Genomic DNA, 7280 nt, shown 5'->3' with positions numbered 1-7280 from the left:
CTGGCAGAGGGCTGCGAGGCACTGGGCTTTGTGGCTGGGTGGGGAAGAGGCATGGGGCATCTGGCAGGTGAGTTTGATGTCTGTGGTGAGTGGTGGGCTTATCAAAGCCAGTGAATTCACCATGGTGTGGGCAGGGAGTTCACCTGCTCCTCCTGCTCCAGCTGGAGAGAGACAGAGGTCATATATGGCATTGGACACTGCCACATGAAGAATTTTGATCACAGAAAAAGTCCAGCTCCAAAAGTAGCACTGAACATCTGGAAATTCTGTTAACATCTCTAAATCCATCTCCTTTACCAAGTGCACCACACCTCTCTGGCCCCAGCTCAGCCTCCTGGGTACCAGCTGGCTCTACCATCTTCAGGAGTCAACTCCTGGGGTAGGAAATAATTACAAGGCTGGTACCAGCTGAGTAATTCTCAGCTTTTCTTTCACACACCCCCATCCAGCCTTCCTGTTAAGGATCAGCTGATGCTCTTGCCATTGCTCAAGCTGTCTCCTGCCTGGCAGGTTAGCAGTGCTCCAGGCCCCACAGGAAATCTTCTCTGCTGTTTCTCAGCCAGGATGCTTGAACACACAGCTCCTGGCCCAAAAGCACCCTATAGGAAGCAGAAAATCTGATGAGCTGTGTGGGTGGTGGCAGGCTGTAAGGGTTAGCCCCTTGCCTGTGCTGAAGAAGTGTACAAGAGAGGAGACTCACGCTTCATGAGGAGAGCACAGGGGACTTTGAGGGACCATTCAAGGAGAATACTTGAACTTTCTTTGTGCAGCATGCCTTGAGTTATTTAATTCAGGAGGGCAATGCTGGTGTTCTGACACTCTGTGTGAGTTATTTCATTCAGGACAGTGCTGGGTGTTCTCACACTCTACGTGTGTGAGATGTTACCAGATGTGTAACAAGCCTGATCTGTAATGGACGGAGTGTTTGGTTTTTTCACTTTCCCAGCAGCATGGACACCTCGCTCCTCACGTGTTGGAGCCCAGGCTCAGCACCCTGTACCCCAGCCCTGCACACCCCACATTGCAGCCCCTGTACTTCCTACGCTGCCTGTTTCTTCTGAGCTTCTCTGCTCTTGAGGCCGCAGAGTGATGTGGGTTAAGATTCATCTTTGGGAGAAAAATATCTCTTCTGTGAGTAAATGTGGCTTTTGCTCCAGCCTGGCCACATACCAGCACTTGCTTTTTATAGCCTGTGTGTATATGTGTGCTGCCACCACATCCTGAGCCCCTGACACAGAGCACCTTGGCAGCACCAGTGGGGCCACCAGGCCAGCCACAGGCCACTGGCCTTAGCAGCAGCATTGCCAACCTGCTGCCCATTTCTGCTGCTGCAGGGCTGGGATTGCAGCACCTGAGGAAGTGGGGAAACGCTCTCTTGGGTGCTTGGCACGCTGTGGTCCTGTCTTGGCTGCTGCTGTGGCAGTGGAAAACAGGAGGGTTTAGGAGGGGAAGGCATGAGCTGCAAGGTCTCTGGTCTGTGTGAGCCAAGTCCATCCTGGATTGTGTTGTTATTTAGTTTCTGTAAAGCCCCAAAGCCCTTTGAAGGGATAAAGGTGTATGCAAGTGCATAGCAGCGTTATCCAGAGGCTGTGAGCTTCAGAGTTTAACAGGCACTACCTAAATGTGAACCGAGTTTGTCACTTTGTAATTTCTTTAAAATGTAAAAGAACAGGGAAAGCGTCTTAAAAAATGACCCTACAGTAATTTTCAGCAATGTTCACAGCCTTGTGTCTTTCTGAATGATTTGGGATTCTTAGTGTATTTGCTTCCAGTTCTATTGAATTAATGGCTGTATGTGACTGGTTTTTTTGTATATGGTGTTTTGGGTTGGGTTTCTTTTTTGTGGGGTTTTGTTTTGTTTTTGTTGTTGTTTAGTTCAGGAAATACATTCTACAGCAGAGATGTTTCTTGAGGTGAATTCTGTTACTTCCTTTCATGTTTATCGTGCTGGTGGAAACCTGGTTTTGGCTTTAGTTGTAGATCCTCCCTTGAATGGATGCTGTGCTTTACAGATTGTGCTTTTCAATTGCTCCATAGTCATAAAAAGTTTATTAAAATTCCTTGCTCTCCAGGAAAGGAATTTGCAACACATTTTTTTTTTTCTATGATTTTTAAGGTAATTGTTTTTCTTTTCTGATGATGTTTACATGCTAACCCATAGTTAGTGGTTTGCTACAATGTTTTTAAAATGTGTTCTAATTCTGAAATGGAACCTTGAATTAAAGATAGATCATGGAATGTCCATGAGGAAAAAAACCCTAACTGATATGAAAGACAAATTAATTGTGTTTTCTACTTTAAACAGGATTTTGGGGGTGTGAGTCTGCTCATTATGTATTAATTGGATGAACTGAAAGGCAAAAAAATACTCACCCACAGATGTTTCTCTGAGAAAAGCTTTAGGAGTCTGCAGTGAATGTCTCCAGGCAGTCACGGGTGAAACGCAGTTTCAGGAACTGTCACAGGCACTTGTCAAACCTGGTGATTAAATTCAGCCACCGCAGCTTGGTTCAAAGTCCATGGAAAGACTCAGGATTCTTCTTCTGCTGAACTTTAAACAGAAGAAATTCAGCATAACTGCAGTTGTCCCTACTTCTAACATCTCCTCCCCGATGCCTTTTCCCTGGAGCACCTTGTCAGGAGCCAGGAACACAGACAGGCTCTGCCCTGTGAACCACACCAGTCCGTGCCCAGTTAAAACATGAACTGAGTGTTAGTTCTGTTCTCCTCTCCTTGTGTTTCTCCAGACAGCTGGCAAGACGACCCAGAGTGGTTTTTGAGATGATCTGTGTCAGATGGCCCTGGGGATGGCAGAGCCCCTCCATCCCATGGCGTGGGTGACACATCCACAGCACAGGAACTATTGCAGGGCTCCCTGCCCTGCTCCCACCACAATCTGAGCTCTGGACAAGTGGGGCTCCTGCTGGGGAGCTCTCAGGTGTGACTCCAGCAGTAAAACTTTGGGCTCTGACCCCCAACAGTGCCTGGCTGGCTGCAAAAGCTGTCCCACAACGCCATGTGGGACACGAGAGGCACTTGGGGGAGAGGAGGAAGCACCCACAAAGGGAAAGGACAGGTGTGTCCCCTGGAAAAGAGAGGATAAAGCAGGCAGTGGTTGCAGGACTTGTGCAGAGCCCAGGGCAGCCAGCCCTGGAGAGCTGCCATGGCATTCCAGGAGGGAACGGCCACCCTGCCTCGGTGAGGTAAGGGCTGAAGGGGGAAGAGAGGGACCAAAACAGAGCTGCTTGAAGGAGGATTAATTTTGCAGGCTGGCATATTGTTTTTCCCCAGTTTTGCTATTTTTCAGTGTGGGATGGTGATGGGAGGAGTTAGAGCTGAGCTGTAGGGGCTCCCTGGGCCTCCCACCAACAGCAGAAAGCCCCAGGATCCCATTCAGCTCAGTCCTTCCTCAGCAAAGCACCTGCATGCTTGCCTTTCTAAATACTTTCTTTTTTCCTCAGTGAAGTAACTGGGATTTTTTTTAATGTTTACTCACTTCCTAATTTGCAAGGATTAATTAATTCACAATGGATCTCTCAGTCATGGCTGTGAATTAGCGAATCATTAGTGTGCCAAGAGCTCTCTCACATGCTGTATTTAATCCCTGCTTCTAAGAGCTTAGAAAAATCATGCTCTCTCTACTCAGGGATTTCCCTGCAGTGTGCAGGGATGGTGATTGCACTGAACTCGTTTCTTGTGTGATCTGTTTTCCAATGGTCATTTGGAAAGCAGTGGTGTCTATTCTCCAGGAGCTTGTATTGAATTTCTTTAACAGTGCTTGCCTTTAGCTTCTCTTCTCTCTTCTCTCTTCTCTTCTCTTCTCTTCTCTTCTCTTCTCTTCTCTTCTCTTCTCTTCTCTTCTCTTCTCTTCTCTTCTCTTCTCTTCTCTTCTCTTCTCTTCTCTTCTCTTCTCTTCTCTTCTCTTCTCTTCTCTTCTCTTCTCTTCTCTTCTCTTCTCTTCTCTTCTCTTCTCTTCTCTTCTCTTCTCTTCTCTTCTCTTCTCTTCTCTTCTCTTCTCTTCTCTTCTCTTCTCTTCTCTTCTCTTCTCTTCTCTTCTCTTCTCTTCTCTTCTCTTCTCTTCTCTTCTCTTCTCTTCTCTTCTCTTCTCTTCTCTTCTCTTCTCTTCTCTTCTCTTCTCTTCTCTTCTCTTCTCTTCTCTTCTCTCTTCTCCTCCCTGATTATTATATGTTTAAACTTAAATGGTTTTAGCCTAAGTATGGGTTAACAATTTGAACTCAGATATACACACCCTTTCCATGTTGGCTTTGACATCAACTATTCCCAGCTCACAGGTGGGAATTTGGGAACTGCCAAAATTTTGCTGCCCACAGGCCGTGGGTGCAGGTGACCAGCGAGGTCCTGTCACCTCGCACAGGCACAGTGACCCCTCCTGCTTCAGCCCCAGTGCTGCTGCAGCCCTGTGCTCCCCTGCTGGGGTGGCTGCAAGTGTGCCCAGGTGCATTTTTTCCATGTCTGAGCTGCAGCACATGGCTGATGAAGACCCCCAAGAGGTCAAGAGGCAGCACCAACATCTGAAGTTCACCAGCCAGGGAGCTGTGACATGTGGAGTTGAGAGCAGCAACACTCTGCTACAGGAAAACATGGAGAAGCCCAGCCCAAACCCACCCCAGCAGTGAGACAAGGAAGAGCAACAAAGGGATGTGGAGATCAAAAAGAAGCTGAAGATAGAAGCCGTCAGCTCATGAAAAGCTTCTGGACATTTTGGGAAAGCAGGTCCCACATGGCTGCATGGCAGTACTGCATCAGACCTCCCTGGGCAAGGTTTCACCTCGTGGCTTGTAAGAAATTCATGACTTGTTCCATTAAAAATGTATTTTCTGCTTTAAATGTATTGTACTGCACTAATGGACAGTATCAACTTGATCCATGCTGGGAGAGGTGTGGGTTTTCTCCATCCAGGCTAATTTGCATTTGTCACAGTGACAATAATGAAATAATTGATGAGTATTACGTACAGGGACAGAAAACCAGTCTGGAGTCCTTCCATGCCATGTTGGGAAGTGCAGAAAACCTCCTGTAAATCACAAGCACCTGATGCATCAGGACAATCAGCCCATGTCCAAGGCATGTTCCAACCCCACACTGAAACCCTGAGGGTCACAGCATGGAAAAGTTTTGTGATGCTACAGAGGGTGTAAAGAGTCTGCAGAGGGGCAGACTTTACAGAGGTAAAAATGATAAAAAGAATACTAAGTACAAATAACAAATGAATAAATGCCAATAAATAAAATTTAAATAATAATTATAAATACTAGTAAAATAATAAATAATAAAGAATAAAACTATGATAATGAAATAATCAGGAATAAAAGAATAGGTTGCACCTTGAGTTCTGCATGCAGTTTTGGGCCCCTTATTTTAAAAAGGACATTGAGGTGCTGGAGCCTGTCCAGTGAAGGGCACCAAGGCTTGTGAGAGGTTTAGAAAACTTGTCTTATGAGGAGTGGCTGAGGGAGTGAGGGCTGTTTGGTCTCCAGGAGCTCAGGAGGGACCTCCTTGCTGTGTACAGCTCCCTGGCAGGAGGCTGTAATGAGATGGGGCCGGTCTCTTCTGCAGTGTCTGCGGTGAGAGGACCAGAGGAAATGGCTTTAAACTGAGGTGGAACATTCAGATTAAACATTAGAAACGTATTTTTCCCTGTTCCGGAGGTCAGGCATCGGAGAGGCTCCAGGGAGGTGGTGGGGTCCCCACCCTGGAGATGCTCTACAGGCATCTAGACCTGGGGCTGGGTGAAGAAGTGGTTTAGTGGCTTAGCGGTACAGTGGCAGGGGGTGATGGTTGCACCGGATGATCTGAAAGGTCCGTTCCAACCTCGGCGACTCTACGACTGTAACAACGCTAAAAATCGCCGTGAACAATAAAAGGGGGAAATGAGGAAAACGTGAGGGGGGCCCGGCGGCGCCCCCGGTCCTCCGCGCCGGCAGGGGGCGCTGTGGCGCGGGCGCGGGCGGAAGCGCGGGCGGGAGGGCCGGGCCGGTGCGACGCCGTGAGCGCGGGGCGGGGGGGACGGGCCGGGCGAGCCGGGGCCGCGCCGCCTCTGCCGCAGCCGCAGCGCCGGAGCCGAGAGCCGCCAGCGGGCCGGCGGGGCCCGCCGGACGCACAGGTACCGGGGCGGCCGGGGCTGTGGGGGACGAGAGCCGCGGGCATTGTCCGGCGCGGAGCTGGGCCGTGCCCTGAGGGCCGCGGGTAGCGCGGCCCGGCCGGTGCCCTCCGCGCTCCGGGCCCGTTTCTCCGCTCGGCGCTGGGAGGGACCGGCCGAGTCCCGCCGGCCCGGGCAGAGGGCAGGTCCGGGGATCGCAGCCGCTGCTCCGGGGGTGCCGTGCGGCACAGCCGGGCAGCCCGAGGGGAAGGGCACGGCCGGGGCCGCGCTTCCCGTGCGGCAGCGCCCCGGTCCCCGAGCTCCTCGAACGTCGAGCCCGTGGAACGATCAACGTAACGCGGCGCTCGGCTCGCCCCGGAGCGAACCGCAGCGCCCGGGCCGCCGCCGAGGAGGGCGGAGGGGCAGCGGCTGTCCCGTGGCAGGGCCCGGCCGGGCCGGGGGCGCTGCCGGCGCCCACCGCTCTTTGTTAGGGCCTTGGGCGCACGGAGCGGCCGGAGGTGCGGAGCCCGCACTGCCTTCGGCGGCCTCGCGGGGTCCGGCTCCGAGGCCTCTTCCTACAATTGTTGTTCCTGTTGGGAGCCCCGATAGGCCTCCGCAGCTGTGGCTGTGCGGGAGGGTTGCTCAGAGCCTGCTTGCTTTGCGGACTGCCCCACAGACAGCTAACGCAGCGTGATCTCTCTGTTCTGTATGAAAAGAAAAGTTTTGACATTGTTTTTTCTTTTTCCCTGCAAATCCTTGGACTGCTACCGGCACAGCGACTAGGATGTATCCGGTTTTGGTGTTCTTTAAATTTTTTGCATTTTAATTTCTGGTGAGGGATCATGTAGGTGCCCAGGATTTATTTAAAACCTATATGCTGTCTTGTGGGAATGGTGTGATTTAATTTGCATGATGAGTCAAAGATTAAATTACATGACCTAGGCTCTTCAGTTTCAGTGAGGCAAATAACAATGGGTGGAAGAACAGTTTCAATGTAGATCAGAAATGAAATTTGATTAACATCAAAATGTTGAAAAGTTTTGCCTGCACACGGGTTTTTTTGAAACTTACCTGTCAGAAACTCTTTAATTCAAGATCCTCAGCAGTGTGGTTCATCAGGAAGTGTGTCTGACTTTCTAACACCTAGAGTTCATGTAGTCAGAGGAAAATTAACATCCTG

The 7280-nt window shown here is 50.3% G+C and overlaps 1 protein-coding gene across 6 annotated transcripts in view; it reads left to right on the top strand.

Moving 5' to 3' along the window:
• The first annotated feature begins 5991 nt into the window (after positions 1 to 5991).
• CAB39 (calcium binding protein 39) overlaps positions 5992 to 7280 on the top strand; it is a 41511-nt gene continuing 40222 nt past the window's right edge. Inside the window, exon 1 of one of the 6 annotated variants that reach the window (XM_086843711.1) lies at positions 5992 to 6124. The gene's annotated coding sequence lies outside the window, so the exon portion shown is untranslated. Of the gene's footprint in view, positions 6125 to 6196; positions 6307 to 6487; positions 6945 to 7280 lie in introns of those variants that run through there. The other 5 variants (XM_086843717.1, XM_086843713.1, XM_086843714.1 and 2 more) reach the window with 5 other exon arrangements.

The sequence above is a fragment of the Cyanistes caeruleus genome, chromosome 10 (genome assembly GCF_971803275.1).
Source record: "Cyanistes caeruleus chromosome 10, bCyaCae1.hap1.1, whole genome shotgun sequence".
Taxonomy (NCBI): domain Eukaryota; kingdom Metazoa; phylum Chordata; class Aves; order Passeriformes; family Paridae; genus Cyanistes; species Cyanistes caeruleus.
Note: the sequence above shows the minus strand (reverse complement) of the source record. Positions and strands in the feature narration are given on the sequence as shown.